The following is a 19782-nucleotide window of genomic DNA, read 5'->3' as shown; positions in this document are numbered from 1 at the left end:
CTGCCCTGCACGAACGCGACTCTCACGCTGCGTTTGGTCGGTTTGTTGTTTTTTTGTTTTCTGTTTCACTAATATTATAGTTTGAGGTAAAAATGCTGGCGACATTTCAAGATTTTAGTCAAATCGATTCCCAAATTGGCTACTGTTTTTGACTTTGAAGTGACTATTTCATGATCGGGTGTCGATCTTTTGGTTTACTAATCTTTTTTTTTGTTTTACCCCATCAGGAGTAAGGGGACAGTAAACATGAAGGTGTTTAATGGCGGTCGTGACTATGTGAACCATGTGAGAAATGGCTCTTAAATACAACTTGGAAGGATTCAACTGAAGGCTGCTCTCTGTGTGGATCTGGATGCTTTTGGACAGGGTTAGATGGTGGTTCTCAGCAAGGTTCTCACACTATTAATTAAAATCTGAATTGACTTAATCATTTGCTTTATTTGACTTAACATTATAAATAGTTTGAGAATTTGGGTACCTAATATACTTTTGTATTCAACCTGATGTCTCCAATGGTTTACAATTCTTAATAAGCTCTGATTAGGCCAATTATAATTAAGGAATTGGAATACCAAAACCAGGAGGATATTGAGTCCCAAGCACCAGGATTAGGACCCACTGCCCTACACCACTTGAGTACGAAAGTATATTAGGTACCCAAATTCTCCAACTTTTACTAATTACAAAATAAATATTAGTTCAATTAAGGTTTAAGTTTAATTAATGAATAGGGTGAATCATAAAGCAGCTGGACACTGGGTCCCCAGGACCAGGATTGGGAACCACTAAATTAGTGTATAAATGAAACACCTTTGCTGCTATGAATATTGATGCTTGTCAAGCTCATCTCACAGCATGGCAAAGCTGGAAGCATGTGAAGGCCAACACACTTGCAATGACTGTTGTTTATTTCCTGTCATTCAGATTGAGATTTGGACCAGATCAAAACTTGGGCCTGCACCAATTGTTCCAGATTTTATCTTAGAGTAGTAGAAAATGGCTGTGGACTATAGACTATAATAGAAAGCGGTAAAGTACAGGTTTGGTTGAGGGGAGGGGAAGGTTTACTTGGTATGGGCTTGGGTTATTATGGAAAAAGTCATATGGTAATACATTCAGCATTAGTAAAACATTGATTAAAGTCCTTCACTGATGCTATTCTGATTTATCATATTTAAAAGGTGCAAATTATCTTGTTTTTTACCAAATAAATAAATAAACAAACTTATTATTCACAGTAAATAAAATAGCTTGGGACAATTTCTCATGTATTTAAATAACTTAAAGTCTAATGTTACAGACTAATTAACCATAACATTTGACACAAATTAAACACTGAGGCATTTTATACTCTTGGACAACTTCTACATATTTTATAGCTCATCCTTCTATCCATTCTTTGTCTTCCACTGATTATTTTCCTTCTCTAAAGTTTGTTACTCTATTTGTCCCTGGATCTGCACATTTGTCACATGTGCTATTTACAATCCATTCAGTTCCACTTTAATAGTTTGTCTGCAACAGATTACACAGAATCATAACAGCATACTCAGGGCAAACGTATACGAAATTATAAAACATTAAAATGTGTGATAAAAGCATTAAGGCAACATCAGAGGTGGATTAACATGTGATAATTGTATCCCTAATATGTTTGAGTTCTAAAGGGTACGTGAATAACCCAGGATAATTGTCCCCAATCCACTTAAGGTTTAATCATCATCATCATCATCATCATTATCATCATAATAGATGATAATTAATCAAATGAATAATGTTTTAAATGATATATTTAAAGCAGACATTGAAGTCTTTCACTTTACTCCACGTGTTTGTCCTTATATGCCTGCTCTTGCAGGGTTGATTTAGCTTTTAAATGAGACACATTTTCTTATATTTGTCTACGATTACATGCTTTTTAAATGTGTTTTGCTGCATCTTTGTTTATCGTCAATTCTTCCTCTCTTTGACTCTTGCTACGTGTTCTGAGAATGAGGTTACTTTTGCAACAAACCACCTTATCAGCCTAAAATACTCCATTCATATCTTAAAAAACATAAAACATATTAATGTTGTTGCATGTGTTACATTCACTGGGTATTTTCAATAAGAATAGGTCAGCTAGCCACTTCAAAGCCAGTTGTTAATGTCTTAATTAACACTGCTGTTTCTCATCACTCGAGTCTCTTTATTACTTATTACTGATATTAAATTCTCTAGAGATAATCCTCTCTCAGTCAGAACACCTAATATGGTGATAATTACAGCCCAGCCTGTGTAAACTCGGCTGTACTCATGCATGAGAACATTGTATACTGACTGGAGGTTTAACCTAGTCATGCAAAGTACATGTGCCTGAAAGCTCCCCGCTTCCTTCTTCTGGGGCATTGATAACAGGAACTGTTACATTTTCTGTCCCGTTAGTTTTCAGTTCTCGAGGTAGTCACAACATTAGCAGATGGATCACAGTCTTGTTTGCAAGTAGCTGTCACTCTGGGAGTGTTTATGAAGGGTTAAAGGACTGTCCACACATGTTAGAATGCCCAGATCAATGTCTCTTTCCAAGCATATCTGAGATCTTGAATGTAGTTAGTCCTGACATTGGCACAGTCCTTGATGCTCCTGTCACCATGCATGTGACATTTCAATGTCTGTTTAAATGTGTTCATTATGATTATGAGAGCAGGATGTTTCTTTGGGACATGGGCTGTCTTTAAGACGTGACAGATCTGCAGCTGAGGCCTGCACTACCCATAGAATAATAGCAGTTTTTTGGGAGCACAATCCCCTGTGCTTAAGCTCTGCTCCAAGTTCAGCCAATGAGATACACCCTCACTCACACTATCATAAATACTACACAACAAAATTCAGTTTAAAAATATTAAAGATTCCAGTAGATTGACATACATGTGATTTTGACTGCTACTCCACTGGATCCTATGCAGATGCAGTCAAATGTTTACACACCTGCTGTCTTAACTAATTTCAATGAACTGACAATTGAGAACTACTAAAATGTGCTTTACAATGTCCTTCTTAAAAATGGAACTGGTCCCTCAAAAAATAAACGAATGGATTAAAAAAAGATCTTTGATATCTATTCAGTGTCATTACGATTTCTAATATATCTCCTGAACAGATCTCATCAGCATTACTAATCTCGAATATCCTGAAAATAATTCAGCATGAAAAACAAATACTACCTCCTCTAGTTGGCATGCTGAGGGTATTGCATGACTCTGAAGAATATACTTATATGAATGCCTTCACTGAATCTCTTGTTGCATCAGCAAACTAATCCCTAACCTTTTGACAATCTCTCACCTTATTGTTTCTTCTCACACACATCTTCCCAGGGGAGATGGAGGACTTGAAGATTGTTTCCTGAGTGCATTACACACTTATCCAGTGCTCTTTTGGCCCAATCAGCATGGTTTACTACTCATTCTAGTAGTTGCTAATGTTTCTTTGAACTCACCAAGTGTTTTAGCTTGTAGTTCCCCTCCTCATAACATTTTCTTATAAATATGTATTTACTATGTACTATAAACAATAAATAATTTGTATATGTATATATCAGAAGCAGTGTGAGTACTGGGCAGCCTTAGGGATATGTCACACTCCAGCATTTTGTCCATTCATACACAATTGCTGTGAAAAACGACGAAAGCTCAGGTGCAAGCTGCTGAAGCCAATAATACAGCAACTGTGGACGGTACTGCCAACACAAATGTAATCTCATCAGCAGTGAGACAGCAAAGTCTGTTCAGTTTCTGCCAAATACAGTGTTCTACACCATTGGGGGAAATATAGATATAACAATATCAATATATGACTGCCATAAAACTGTCCCATTCCATAACCACTAAATATGATTAGATAGGCTATGTGATTTGTTTAGCCAGTCTGTCCAAAATGTAATAGTAGGTGTTTCCTATGCCACTTATCATAATGCAAAGTATATTATTGCACTGCCTAAATCAGTCCTACATGTGACATATGGAATATTGTCGTGAAGGATGGAGCTGCAAAAACCCTTGAGATCGATGCTAATGTCTGAATACCAATATAGCAGGGAATCGTCAGATGTGAAAAAGTAGCAAACAAACTCTATAGTGTAAACAGCTTTGTGGATGTCAGTTAATCGAGTGCACCCTTGTCTTTCCTAGGGTCTTTTGTTTGCATAGCAACCATATCTGCTGAATTTAGTCTGTACTCCATTAAGTTAAAATGATTTGCTCTTACAACTTCCCTGTCAGCATGCCCTTACATGTTCAAAGTGTTTATGTACAGACAGGTATAACTTATATGTATATATATTCTCATACGGATAAAAAAGTATACGTATGCTAATGTATTAAGTATAACTGTCCCTTCTTGGCAGATTACATTTAAATTGACCAATGCTGTCAATTAATAATAATAATAATAATAATAATAATAATAATAATAATAATAATACATCAGTTTTCACAATGATAAATGATAAATGGAAATGGAATTAAATAATGGAAAAAGCTTATGCAATAAAGCATGACACCAGTGTGGTGTGTTGTCAGTGAGTGTATTTGTGTTTCCCCCCTTTGTGCACACATTTTAATCGGCTTACTGGGTGTATTTATATTCAGCACTTAACCCCTGTGTTCATGCATACAACTACTAAGGGATAGAGAGAGAGAGAGAGACAGAGAGAGAGAGACAGAGAGACGGGCATCAAGGAGGTTATGATTTATATATATTGACTTTCAGATGCAATTGTGTGTTAAATTAAAATATTTTTAATATTTTATTACTGAAAATCTCACTGATTGGATTCCCTTGTTTACACTTTTTATAACTAGTCTCCAATGGCCTAAATAATACAACTTTCCCAGTTGTGATACTAGGAGACTTGAAGTCTAAATCACAGCACTGGAAGGCATATTTTAAAGGTCATTATAAATAAATCCATAAAAAAAGTGAAAACATCACATCGAGAAACATTTTATTATTTATTTTCCCCTCATTTTCTTCACTTTACAGAGAAAACTATCCCTGACAGAAACCAGTTGACTCATCGCATATTGAACATTGGTGAGTTGCTTAAAGTTTTGATTTAATTCTGACATTAATCTCTTTTCCAGAACATTTTCATATTAAGATTTTCTTAAATTTGGCTCTCAGAAATGTGTGATTCCGAGGACAGTTTTTTATTTTGCTATTTATTTTGTACAGACAACTACAATATTAAAATATTATATTTTCTTAATGTATACAGTAGGAAAACTGCCCACTCCATATTTAATTTAATTTAATTTAATTCATTAAATACATTCATCAGGATTATATGATTGACTAAATCCAGATATATAGCTTACTTATACAAAATAACAACATGTAAAGAGGTATAAAACCTTCATTTTTGGTTAGCTTGCCCTTTGAGGTTTACGAATACACCAAGAAAACACCAAGATACAGAACACACCACACTGGAATACAATTAATATGTATGTATGCATTCAAGTGTTACCATTTCTTCTTATATTAAGCTACACTTATTCTGCACATTTTACTTATCTTCCCACTTGAGAAGTACCACCATATTGGCCTAATCAGACATTTTAAAAGACACTCCTTTCTAAATAGGTAATGTAATCTTTTTTTTTTCTTTTTCAAATTACCCTTCAAAATATTATTATATCTGATGATCTCTTTTTAACAGGTTTTGGAGCAATGGATTTTAATTAAAACAAGTTGAGCATTTCACTTCTTGCTCTGCAGTGATGTTAAATTGACTGTGAATGAACATTCCCTTTAACCAATTAGACCGTTTTAATTAACATGGAAAGAGGCAGAAGCAGTAAAATATTAACCACTTCAAAATGAGATTTACTGACTGTTTTTTTTTTATTATTTTAACCTTGACAGAATAACTCATGTTGGAATCGGAAATCCGTGCATCCTTAAAAGGAAGGGGAAAGAAAGAGCAATGCATTTTCTCACATTCGTTAAGTACGGGATTGATCTGTTATGGCTGATGATATGGCAGCCTGTGTGACCTTGGAGCAGGTGCAAGAAGTGAGTGCGCAGTTACTGCCTTGCCATTGAGACAGGACCTTTTGGTGAAACTGTAATGTACTCGGCTGCAGAGTGACAGCCACCCTCCTCCGGCATTTATTAACTGGACAGACATATTGTCTTTCAGGGTGGAGATAGCTCAACCAACACAATGGAAACGTGGCGATTTCACAATATCAGACTTTGTGTATGACATCAACATTAAAACAGTATGTTAAATGACCCACACTGCCCAACTGTATCATAGTTGGGCATCCGGGACTTGTTGCACTTCAATTAAACTGTAAAATGTCCCCAGGAAATGCATATGCTTTGTGCCAACTATATGTCGCCCTGGGTAAGAGAGAGAGCAAACAAGTGCTAATACAGAGACATTACAGGTTTAGTGTTTGAATCTGACCACAGAGCTTCTACGATAACACTGTAAGCTTAATTTGACCTGCATTTATCTGACAATTACCCAGTGACATTATTAACATAATCCTGAATGAAGCCTTTTACAATGCTTTTCAACAACTTCATGTCATTGTTTAGTATCAAAATGTTTAGGAGTAAGCAATGCTATCCTTTACTATGGTAAATCATCTTAATATTATAGTGTAGATGTGGTAATGAACACTGCAAGCATGATAAATGAGTGTGGAGGAAAGCAATGGCAAAATTGTGAAATTCACAAGCAAATTTAATAAACATAGTAACTTTTCATAAGGAATGTAATATTTGCTGAAGATTTATTTTGGGGGAGGGGGGAGAAATTATATTTACCTTTGTTTCATTTTTAATGAGAAGTGATGTTGGTTCAGTGCAGTTAAGCTAACACTTTAGTTGTATAATTTGCATAACCTTCCCTCATTATTAGGGAAAATGTTATATTTAGACAGTCACTGAGGTGTTGAATAAGAAGTTATTTTTAGATCAGTTTCATTGGAGTAGCTTAATCCAACATTAAATTTCCTGTTGAATTTACATCTTAATTTCACAGGACCCAAAACTCTACCAATAGCATAATCAATGTTAAAAGGGATATTTTTATATTTTTTAAATATAATTTATGATTATCCATTAATTAATGTGATTAGTTCATCATTGTTTAGTTCAGTTTCTTTGGAGAGGATAAAGTGTACACAATTGTCACTTGTAAAGTAATGCATATGCAGACGTATTTTAAACCTGTATTTACATTTACATTTTCAAACACTGCAAAAACTGGATCAGCCTGAAAACTATAGTATTCCATTAATTTCTGTTAAGACAATTGTACCAAAATAATGAAACAAAAATGATAAATCTTCAGTCATTAAGCAGTCTAGCCCCAAAATATGACTGAATGCCTTTACTGGAAGAATTTCATTTTTAAGTCTGTTTTGCTTCAAAATCAGAAAGATCTTGACAGGGGCAGTTAAATGATCTTGTTCCATGTAGGCTAACGTTTTGGCAAAACTGCCACACCAATAATCAGTTCTCATTTGAAAAGCCAGAGAATAACAAGCATATGAAACCTTAAAACAACATAAATATCCCATTTAAACATTTACATAAACAGACTGGAACAGTTTAAGCACCAAATGATTGAATGGACTATAAGGTTAAGAAAACAAAATCAATATTACACTGTTCCAGTTTGAACTTTCCCAGCACCCCACAAACTATTTCTATTTTTGATTTACTTACGTGAATTATATTTAGCTTTCATGTCAAAATGGATGATTCAATATAGAATGTTTAATGATGCCCGAAGAGGTAAATGTTAGACTGATCACCATATAGAGCATAACAGGACTCAGTGAATCATTGGTCCTGTCCCCTTAGCAGAAAAACACCCCCAAAGCATAATGTTTCCACCTCCATGTTTGACGGTGGGGATGGTGTTCTTGGGTGTTCATTCCTTCTCCTCCAAACACGGCGAGTTGAGTTGATGCCAAAGAGCTCGATTTTGGTCTCATCTGACCACAACACTTTCACCCAGTTCTCTGAATCATTCAGATGTTCATTGGCAAACTTCAGACGGGCCTGTACATGTGCTTTCTTGAGCAGGGGGACCTTGCGGGCGCTGCAGGATTTCAGTCCTTCACGGCGTAGTGTGTTACCAATTGTTTTCTTGGTGACTATGGTCCCAGCTGCCTTGAGATCATTAACAAGATCCTCCCGTGTAGTTCTGGGCTGATTCCTCACCGTTCTCATGATCATTGAAACTCCACGAGGTGAGATCTTGCAAGGAGCCCCAGACCGAGGGAGACTGACAGTTATTTTGTTTTTCTTCCATTTGCGAATAATCGCACCAACTGTTGTCACCTTCTCACCAAGCTGCTTGGCGATGGCCTTTTAGCCCATTCCAGCCTTGTGTAGGTCTACAATCTTGTCCCTGACATCCTTGGACAGCTCTTTGGTCTTGGCCATGGTGGAGAGTTTGGAATCTGATTGATTGATTGCTTCTGTGGACAGGTGTCTTTTATACAGGTAACAAACTGAGATTAGGAGCACTCCCTTTAAGAGAGTGCTCCTAATCTCAGCTCGTTACCTGTATAAAAGACACCTGGGAGCCAGAAATCTTGCTGATTGATAGGGGATCAAATACTTATTTCCCTCATTAACATGCAAATCAATTTATAACTTTTTTGAAATGCGTTTTTCAGGATTTTTTTGTTGTTATTCTGTCTCTCACTGTTAAAATACACCTACCATTAAAATTATAGACTGATCATTTCTTTGTCAGTGGGCAAACGTACAAAATCAGCAGGGGATCAAATACTTTTTTCCCTCACTGTATATATAAAATCAGTAATGTGTTTTACAGTGCTTGCTCATGAAAGGTTATGTTTTAACATGCAAATGCCACACGGGTTCATTGGTCTTTATAACAGTCCAATGATTAATATGCTCAGAAAAAAAAATGAGTGGGCATGCTCTGGGAATGTTGCAGGAACATTGCAAAGCGAGATTGCTAATGCATTCAGAGTGCATCCATCAACAACCACCCAACTCCAGCAGGGCTACCAACTGCCAGGAAAAGACCATGAACAATGCATTAACCATGTGGAATATACACTCACCTAAAGGATTATTAGGAACACCTGTTCAATTTCTCATTAATGCAATTATCTAACCAACCAATCACATGGCAGTTGCTTCAATGCATTTAGGGGTGTGGTCCTGGTCAAGACAATCTCCTGAACTCCACACTGAATGTCTGAATGGGAAAGAAAGGTGATTTAAGCAATTTTGAGCGTGGCATGGTTGTTGGTGCCAGACGGGCCGGTCTGAGTATTTCACAATCTGCTCAGTTACTGGGATTTTCACGCACAACCATTTCTAGGGTTTACAAAGACTGGTGTGAAAAGGGAAAAACATCCCGTATGCGGCAGTCCTGTGGGCGAAAATGCCTTGTTGATGCTAGAGGTCAGAGGAGAATGGGCCGACTGATTCAAGCTGATAGAAGAGCAACTTTGACTGAAATAACCACTCGTTACAACCGAGGTATGCAGCAAAGCATTTGTGAAGCCACAACACGTACAACCTTGAGGCAGAAGACCCCACCGGGTACCACTCATCTCCACTACAAATAGGAAAAAGAGGCTACAATTTGCACAAGCTCACCAAAATTGGACAGTTGAAGACTGGAAAAATGTTGCCTGGTCTGATGAGTCTCGATTTCTGTTGAGACATTCAGATGGTAGAGTCAGAATTTGGCGTAAACAGAATGAGAACATGGATCCATCATGCCTTGTTACCACTGTGCAGGCTGGTGGTGGTGGTGTAATGGTGTGGGGGATGTTTTCTTGGCACACTTTAGGCCCCTTAGTGCCAATTGGGCATCGTTTAAATGCCACGGCCTACCTGAGCATTGTTTCTGACCATGTCCATCCCTTTATGACCACCATGTACCCATCCTCTGATGGCTACTTCCAGCAGGATAATGCACCATGTCACAAAGGTCGAATCATTTCAAATTGGTTTCTTGAACATGACAATGAGTTCACTGTACTAAACTGGCCCCCACAGTCACCAGATCTCAACCCAATAGAGCATCTTTGGGATGTGGTGGAACGGGAGCTTCGTGCCCTGGATGTGCATCCCACAAATCTCCATCAACTGCAAGATGCTATCCTATCAATATGGGCCAACATTTCTAAAGAATGCTTTCAGCACCTTGAATCAATGCCACGTAGAATTAAGGCAGTTCTGAAGGCGAAAGGGGGTCAAACACAGTATTAGTATGGTGTTCCTAATAATCCTTTAGGTGAGTGTACATTCAGTAGTTTACCGGCCCGATTTAGGGCGATTGGTTATATGAAGCTTTTGGATTTACTCGCTTGAGAGAAATGACAGTCTGGACCATTGGATACCCCCCTTGCTAAGAGGATTCAGCCAGGAACTGCTGTAGAGGCCACCTGGGGAGGTGGGGTGCAAAGTGACCAACGTTAGGGGTGTGTGTTTTAAAGCAGGTATTTATAGGTATTTATAGCTTTTGCCTTTACTCGCATGACTGAGGAGACCAATAGCTGGACCACTGACCCCTTCTCCGAGAACAAACAGACTGCCGTACCACCAATGCATAAACTGAGCCCTTGATTATCATGTGCTTGTTTTAGGTCACTTTTTCTGGATTGGAAATGAGAAGGTCAGCGATAGTTTTTTGTTGGCTAGGATATGTTTAGCGTGGATTGGTAATAGAAGCTAGGCGAGGAAGGGGAGTTACAGGACAGTGGTAGGTCTGGCTGCTGTGCCCTTTGTGGATTGATTGGAGGATGCGCAGCTGAATGATTCGCTGGTCTGAGCTGTGGGGCTGGCATTGCTGGGCAGATCCAGAAAGACAAGAAGGAGGATATCAGGGAGCTACAATGATGGAACAGCGCAGGTGGTAGAGCCTGACATAAAGAAGGCTAAGCCTGCAGGAGCAATTTATTCTTTGAGGAATAATTCAGCTCCTGGATGAACTGGGACTGTGGCCCTTAGGGCAGCAGGTGTCTGGATTGAAGCAGTGAGCGTGAGGCACAGAAGAGTTGAACTGAGGCAGGCGAACTGTGACGAGCTTGCTCTTGTGTTAGGGGGCATGAGCTTTAGGGTGATTCAAGTGACTAATGCTAGGGGGGTGTGCTAGGAATTTTATGGGTTCAAAAAGATATCAATATCAATTATAAATTCTAATAAATGGTATGAAGTGAAATATAGATATAGCTCATACAGAGGAAGATTAGGTGCAAGCATTATTGTCTCCACAACATTACTTTAAAAAAGAAAAGAAAAGAATGCCAATGGTGCAGTGCTGTGATCCATGAAGTCATTAGCAATTTTCCCAATGCAGTTTTAGTTTGCTTGCAAGTGCAGTTTTCTATTTTACATAAGAAGGCCCCTAAGCAGAACTTTTAGAGCTTTAAATTATTTACAGACAATGCAATTTAGATCAATTGAGGTGCCTTCAAAATGTGCTGCTACACTTCTTAATGGATCTAATTGAAAGTGACCTGCTGTTCTAAGATTCAGGACTATCCTTCAATGAATGTTAATACGCACCTCAGGTCACAGAAACTTCTGGCTATACACCTGTATTACAAAACTTCCAGAGAAAGAGAGAACAAAGTCAACACTTATATGTGTCTACTGAGGTAATAATAACCTGACCCAGCCATTTACACTTGTTATTACATAATTATAAACACAGTGAACTATTTATTCTTATGAACATTTTTTATATGAACACAGAACACAATTTTAAATTTGAATGTGCCTCATCAGCCTTAAGTGGTGCAGTGGCGTATTTACTAAGAATATAGGAATATCATTGTGCAATTTCACCAAAATGAGTCACTAATGCAGCGATTTAAAATATAATTGAGTTTGTTGTCAAAATAACTCAATTGTTGTGCTTTTTTTAGTTTGAAAACAGTTCAATTGTGAACATGCAGATATAGCCATACCTGTAATTTAGATGGCAGATGAGGACAGTAGTTATGTGCGTCTAAGCGATACATTCATCCACACGCACCAGGCACAATGTGATGCTATCTTTCCCCAGATGTGTTCCCAGAGTGTTTTGCCTGTGCCCCTCTTTTCTGAGAATGCAGTTTTGTAAAAGGGTTTTGAAAACACTGCAATCTCCTGTTGGCATGACATGTCCAGGTGTTTTGAGCAACTCAGCTATACATATCGTTATTATATACAACAGCTGCATCCCACCGTCACCAGAGCGCAAGGAATGATGGGAGTGGCTCCGCAGTCTTTAAGTGGACTGTGCAGCGAGGCCAGTGACCAGCGCCCATTGTAGATGTTGCGAAACTTTGGGGTTCAATGGATAGTCTAAACTTGGCCCAACATATTATTATAACTGATCCTGACTACCTTCAGAATCAGTTTGCTATCCCTTGTTTTTTTATTTTTTATATCTTGAGCTCATTAAAAAAACATATACAAGAAAACAGACATAAATTTAATCATCTAAGAAAATATATAGCTGTATTGTGTTGTTGTTGTTGTTGTTTAGGTTAGCAATAACATACTTATGTGGCTATTGGCATTTCCCTAAAATTGTGTGATGAAAATAGGTGAGGATAATCGATACCATATTATTAAAAAGGGTTAAGAAAGGAAATTACATGTAGCTGATATTAAACTTCAAAAGCTATCTGCCATTGCTTTATTACATAATTGAACACAAATTAACACTAAATCAATTCAATTCAGTTCAATTCAATAACAGTAATTTAATTTCTTGCAGAATTTGATTTGCTCATTCCCATTTTAACTCCCAGAAACTACCTGTGGTTTCAAGTTTGAACTCTTTACCATAAATGGTCATGTTGCTAGTATAAGCCAACAACCACAAAAACAACAGCAACACACAATATTTAATATTTAAAACCAGACTATCGTAACCACGTTTAATTCCTTTTGGGACTACCTGACTCTGAAGAGAATGTTTAATAAATAATACCTAAAGATTAACTAGTAACTGTAAATGAACCTGTATTATAAAACCCAATTTTCCACATATGGTGTGGTCAGTCTCCCAACCCTTTATCTAGGCAGTTTCCCATCCTGCAATCATACAGTAGGCTCCCTATTGGCTAACTCATCTGCAGATTGGTGGAATATTTCATAGCTGAGGAGAGTTGCTAATTTTGGAACGCATCATCTGAGCAGAAACATTGTGCTAAATGCATGCTGATGGGCAGCCACTGAGAGCTCAGAAAAACCTGCTTCTGGAATATTCTCCTTGCTGTTTGCTTACTTTTGTGCAGTCAATGTTAATTTAGACATTGTGCTGTCGAAACTGTTATCACATTAGCTAAAAATAAAAAACAAATTAACAATTTCTCTGCATGTAATTGTGCAGTCAGCATCATCAGATTCCTCATATATTGGTTCTGACATGAAGTTTTAGAAAACAGTTCTCTAGATAGAGAAGAGAGCACTTTTTGTCAAATTTAAGCTGCCAAATTACTTGGCAGCAAATGCTACAGAAAGATTTGCCAAGATTACAGTTATCAACATGTCAATCACACAATTCACATACAGGTGTGAATGTAATGAATGTGTTTATTTATTTATCTGTCTTAATTAAGACTAATGAATATTAACAATATAACTATATTTTTACTGTGGGACAGAAACTAACAGTTGCGCTGCCTTTGCTTTATCATTTTTAGTCTTATCAAAATGTCAAGGAAGTTCAACAGGGTTTGGTACACATTTAAAATGTGCTGTCAAACATTGTGTACTTCCTATACTATATTGAATATTATATTATATATTTAATACAATGTGTGGATCATTTATTATATTTTTAGCTCTATGGAAAACTGGTTTTGAGAGAACTCTTCAAAGGTGTCAGACAGCACAGCTATAATGTAGTCACAATGTTGTGAAGGAGTTGTAATGGCCCCTCTACATATTAACCTTTTTAAATCCTTTTTAAATGGTATTCCATTTTGAACACTTCTGGAAAAATCACTTGAGCCAAGTCAAAATTGACAGCAGTATATGGAGCAAAAAGAAAGATGACAGTATTTGTGATTGTGCCAGCACTGTTTGTGCTGATTCATGATAACTTATTCCCAGTATGCAAAAGCCCTGTGTGTCTACAGGCTCCTTTGCCTTTCGCATAGTGTCTTACTCTGTCAAATAACTTGTCAAAAACATTTCAGAAAAAAAAAAAAAAATCTTTCCTTGAATTTCAAGTGTGTTTGAGGCAAGACCACAAATCTGTTGTCATGTGAAAGCTTTCAATCAGGGTTAAACTATCAACCCTGGCACAGGACTTGGTTGCAAAGTTACCTTTAAATCAGGGTCACTGCTGCTGGTGAAGAAACATGTTGTGAAACATCAGTAAATCAGTCAGTCAGACTTTGCCCTCCAATTTATTTATTTTTTTAATACGTGTCTGTTTATGTATATATTTCTATTTGTGAAGGAATTATGATAATGTAATAACATGTGACTTGTTGATATGAATGGTTGTGGAATGATAACATTCGTCTTTTTCCTGGTTAGGAGAAAAATATGTTCTAAATCTTCTTAACAAGAAATGTTTAATATCAACAAGACTGTGAATGCAAGCTTGTGTTGACCCTAGAACTAAGCAGGGGCATGAAACCAAGTATAATTACATTAAAAGGCTCCTGTTTCACAAAGTATTCGAGCTTCTTCTGTTTGCAGTGGATTATCGTGCTGTTCATGTTCTACTTTGGACATTTTATTTATTATTCATCAGTGCTATATCTGTTGTGGAATAATTGCTTCAAGGCACTCATAATGAGTGTATGTGTAATTCCATTTTTATTAATCCTCAGCCAGTCATTAGCTGTCCTCACAGGCTCTCCCTGCAATCCTAGTTGGACTATTGGAAGATAAATACTTGTTATCCAAGCCTTGAATGTCCCATCTGGAAGGGATAAACATTTACAAGATTGTTCAGAGAATTGTACTCAGGCATCAACCTGCAGCAAACGCTGATGTACGGTATATTGGTATATGCCTGCTCTAAGCATTATCCACATAATGCCTTGCTAGTGTAGAGAGGCTTGCCTGATGTCTTCTGGTAACAGCTGGATCGAGCTGTAGTTGCATCTCTCTCCGAGCCTAAATGCGGTCTCCTGATTCCCGTTGGCGGGTGAGAAGAGGTCACTGAGGTCAAATAGACAGAACACAATTTGTGTCTTTTTAAATACAAATGTAAACAAAATAACAATATGAAACAAACCTAAAACTAAAGAAATGCCATTGCAGTATATACCTGAAGTTGTACTATGATATTGGTCTGAACCAGCAATATCACTGCAGAGCACAAGACAAAAAACATTACATTTAATTTGCTGTGAATGTGCAAACCGTGAACTGAAGGTTTTGATTAGTTACTTATTGCTTGATGATTAAGTTGTGTGTAAAGAAAATTAAGACTAATTGTCCCAAAAGTTTGCAGCAGCTAAATGTATGTTGTCCTTTCTAGAATGTAGTTGTATACTGGAGGTATCCAGCCACCACCAGTAGCTCCGCACTTCCAACATGATTTGAAGTGATTTTTTTAAATCTTCTTTGCAATCCAGAGCATGAAACGATACAACTCCAAAGAACAACACAATTTCACTAACTGCTTGCGTATTCCAGCGACCTGATCTCATTAAAGAACCTAGCGCATCCCGAGTTTCTGAGCTTAAATAATGTGTTCTGCTTTGGATTTTAAAAATACCCGCATTATCAGAGAGAGGAAGCACTTTTGCCAGACCTGAATTAGTGACCACATTGGATGCACACTTTGTCATCTCAGCAAGTTAGTGTGTTAAGAGCATTGAGGAGATTTACTGCTCAAAATGCTTTGAAGCCATAAAGGAAGGGAAATGAGCATTCATGCCTTGTATTTTATCAACATGTGGTAGAGGAAATTAAGGAAATAAATAAATCTACACCACTGTAGGGAAACAAACAGTAAGCTGCAATCCTAATGCTACAGGTATTAGAATATTATTTTGATAGCAATACTTTCCCAAATAGATCCACTTCTGACCTAGTTTTACTGTTTTTCTCATCTCCTAAAGCGCATTCCCAATTTGGTAGTGAGGAGAGGAGAAATTGCCCCAGAGTAAACATTACATACTTGCTTTACTGGGATACCTCTGATACATTGATACACATACAATACTGTCCCCTCTTTTAAGCATCATATAAACCATTAGAGTCCACATAAAACTTGGGCAAAGCTGTCAAAACCATGTTGCTAATTGCAGAATGAACAATCCTGCTATGTGTCATTTTCTGATGATCTGACCAGGCTGTAGGACTTTTCTGTACATTTTCACTAGGCTAACTGCTTATCATAACTGCAGTTTATTTGACTGGGCGCCCAGGGGGACAGTTCACCAAGGGCGCCAATTTCCTTTGCACCAACTCTGTATACCAGTTGATATGAATCAAGCAATGTGCTCAGGGAGATTTATATCTTATTCATAGTCCGATCATTTGAAGTGCTGAGAGTTTACAGTAATCTTTAATGGTATCAGTGCTTATCTGAGTTTTTACTGGTGCCGCTGTAGGAATTTAATCTCGATTTATATATAACTCAAAATGTACTACATGTTGGCATATATTGTTGGATAAACTTGTGTAAACAATGTCCAATAAAAAGGGAAAACATCAATACATTAATCGCATGCATGTATACATATACTTCATAGTTCATGATAGATAGATATGCAAAGATTTGTACCAGGAAGAATAACCTGCTTCATAAATATTGATTGCAGTTCTGGGATACACAACATAATTGTGAAGCGAATTCCAGTGCTATATTTAAATGGGTTGCATTAAGGGAACCTGAGGAGAATGGTACAGGATGTTTTGCCAGCACTCCCAATCAATATCTACCAATAATGCTTTTCACACAGGTTCAGTTTGCTCTGTATTTTATTAGATTTTTATGAATTTGTAATTATAAGTAACATGAGAAGTCCCCTTATACTGAAACTGTTGGTAGGCTCTGAGCCAGTCTATAAAATGCTTTTAATGGTTTTGTGTGCTATGAACCTTTATATATATATTGTAGCATTTTTGTATTTTTGTTACCTGGATTCACTGGCTCACATCAGCCAGGAAATAATCACAGGAGAATCAGCTTAAAGCAACAGTTTTGTTGGCAGAGAAGCACAGCCTGCTCAGATACAGTGCAGACCTCTCAGTTTGTTGTCTTTTATTTTTAAAGTGACTGTTTCACAAGGATGATTTTACAAATTCAGGGAATTGTTTTTAATTTGACCTCAATAAAATATTTTTTCAAATGTTAATTCCAGCATGACTCAGATATTTTCTTGTCTTCTATCATGCGCATATGCAAATAAGTAGGATGGACGTGCTCTGAAATATAAGAAAGAAAGCTAATTTATAGGCAAACCTCATTGATGAACTACACAGCACTCTGAGTTGCCTAAACATTTTATTACTAGGACCCGGTGGATGTGAAGGGAAATCTGAATGACCTAACTTGCTTGGGTATCAACTGGGAATCTCAAAATATCAATCAAGCAACAATAATAATAATTACACATACACTCATTATGAGTGTCTTGAAGCAATTATTCCACAACAGATTTAGCACTGATGAATAAGTCATTAATTTGACGTCTACTGACAATTTATATAAACTGAATCAAATACAGGAAAGAGTGTATTTGTGAAGAATGTATTTATTTATTGAAATAAATTACTTGGTCCTTCAATTTTCACTAGGAATTTTCTAGGGCCATAGTTATAATGACAACAACAACAACTGATCTGTAGTTTAATTTCAGTATAAAAGAGATGAGCAAATGTGTCCACCTGGGAGCTAACAACCCCCACCCCAAAACTTCCAATATAAATACAAAAAGGCTCATCAAAAGAAAGTGGACCGCAATGAAGATGCTGGGAACACAATCTGTCAGAGCTGCTAACTTTCTGTGACAACAGTTTTAAAGTTTAATCATTTCTTGGTGCCCCAATTTTTTTATATTTATACTTTTTGTGCTTCCGTAAATTTGGTTCCCTAGGCGACCTCTTGGTTTACCTAATAGTTGCACCGGCCCTGTAAAACATTATATCAGCTGTAAGAATTAGACCTCACATTCTGAAACATCAGTGCATTTTTTACTAAAAAATACTGCTCATGGCATTTTAACACTGCTAAATGTAAGCAGATGTTCTCTGGTGACCTTTATAAAGAGAAAATAATAATAATATTTATCCAGACATTACTTTTCAAACATATGCACAAAGGCTGATTCATATAATATTTTGATTTAGTAACCACTGTGGTTGCCTGTTCACTGGTTCAGGTCCTGATCACGTCAAAATCATGTATGTAACATAGTAACACAGTACGGCATGCAATAAAAAACTGGTACATCTGCTTGATGATCTGTGTGCAATCCTATTAAGCCTCTATTCTGTTTCATGGTCTCAGCAACTGAAGAATATAATCTAGAGGTGCCTGCCAATCATATGGAGGCTCATGTCAGAGGCAAAAGGATTTCCTAGCCTCTTAACTCCCATTGGGCCTGCTGATGGCAGTTAGTCACTGACAGCCTGGGTTTAAACCACATATGTCCAGGAGGTAGTGCTCATCGTGCAGTTTTGCCGAGGCTTGTACTCGACGTGACAGCTGGGAAAGTGATGCTTATTATCAAACTGGAGCATCTGAATTATTATGACGGTTACAATATACTTTGTTTACTAATTTCCACGGTCCCCTGGGGTATGTTATAAGTGGAGTGCACCTGTATTGTATCATAGAAGGTTTAGTGTATTATTTGTTATCAGTACATATTTTTCATAGAACTAGATGTCAATTCTTATTTCTCTGTGTATGTAATGGGGCTCATTGTGTACATAATACATAATACAGTTTAAGAATCATAAAAGTGCAGAAGTACAGTTAATAAAATGTACAAGTGCGAATATGAGGAAGTGAAGTCCCAGATAAGAGCTAAAGGCAGGTGGCATAGGCAAAATGCAGTAAACAAAATATTGTTATATGTATTGTAAAATGTTTATTTTTTCCCCAAACAGATTTTGGAGATTCAAAACAGGACTAAAAATATCATGTGATGTGAATGTCTCAGACTGCATGGTAGCAGAGCACAGTGTTTATTGCACTGCCTTTATAATTTCCAGCTGCTGCTTGGTTTATGACAGAAACTTTCACGTTGTGTTTTACAGTCACATACCCCCATGTGAATGAAGTTGAATGCAATGCAATGCTGCATCTGTACAATAAACACAGCACAATGCATTACAGTTTTCCTTTGCAGAAAAGTAGTTTTCTTTATATGTGAATAAGAATTTACACTAACATTTCATTTTGACATTGATGTGATCTTATAGAAACGTCACCCCGTCTTTCAGTTAAAAAGCCAATCCCTTCTTCTTCAGGAACTACAGCACAAAAGCTTTTCATCCAGCATGAGAAATAAACAGCCCTTAAATAAGTCAAGTGTAATTCAGAGTATGGTAATGTATAGTTAATTGACTATTTACATTAGTTATGATACATTGGTTGTCGGGAGTTTGCATTTGTATTGCATTTATTTCACTTGTTTAAAGTATAATTTTAATCATGTTGTTTGTTTGCTTTAGTGACTCTCATCTCAGCTTTTAAAGCATATTTATTAGACTGTGAAACATCTGTCTGGAGTGAATAATTCTTAAAAATGTATTTAGAGGATGTACTTAAAACATTTTTAAAACTATATTTGCATCTTATAT

The sequence above is a fragment of the Amia ocellicauda genome, chromosome 13, assembly GCF_036373705.1.
Source record: "Amia ocellicauda isolate fAmiCal2 chromosome 13, fAmiCal2.hap1, whole genome shotgun sequence".
In the NCBI taxonomy this organism is placed as follows: Eukaryota; Metazoa; Chordata; class Actinopteri; order Amiiformes; family Amiidae; genus Amia; species Amia ocellicauda.
This window is presented reverse-complemented; position numbering follows the sequence as displayed.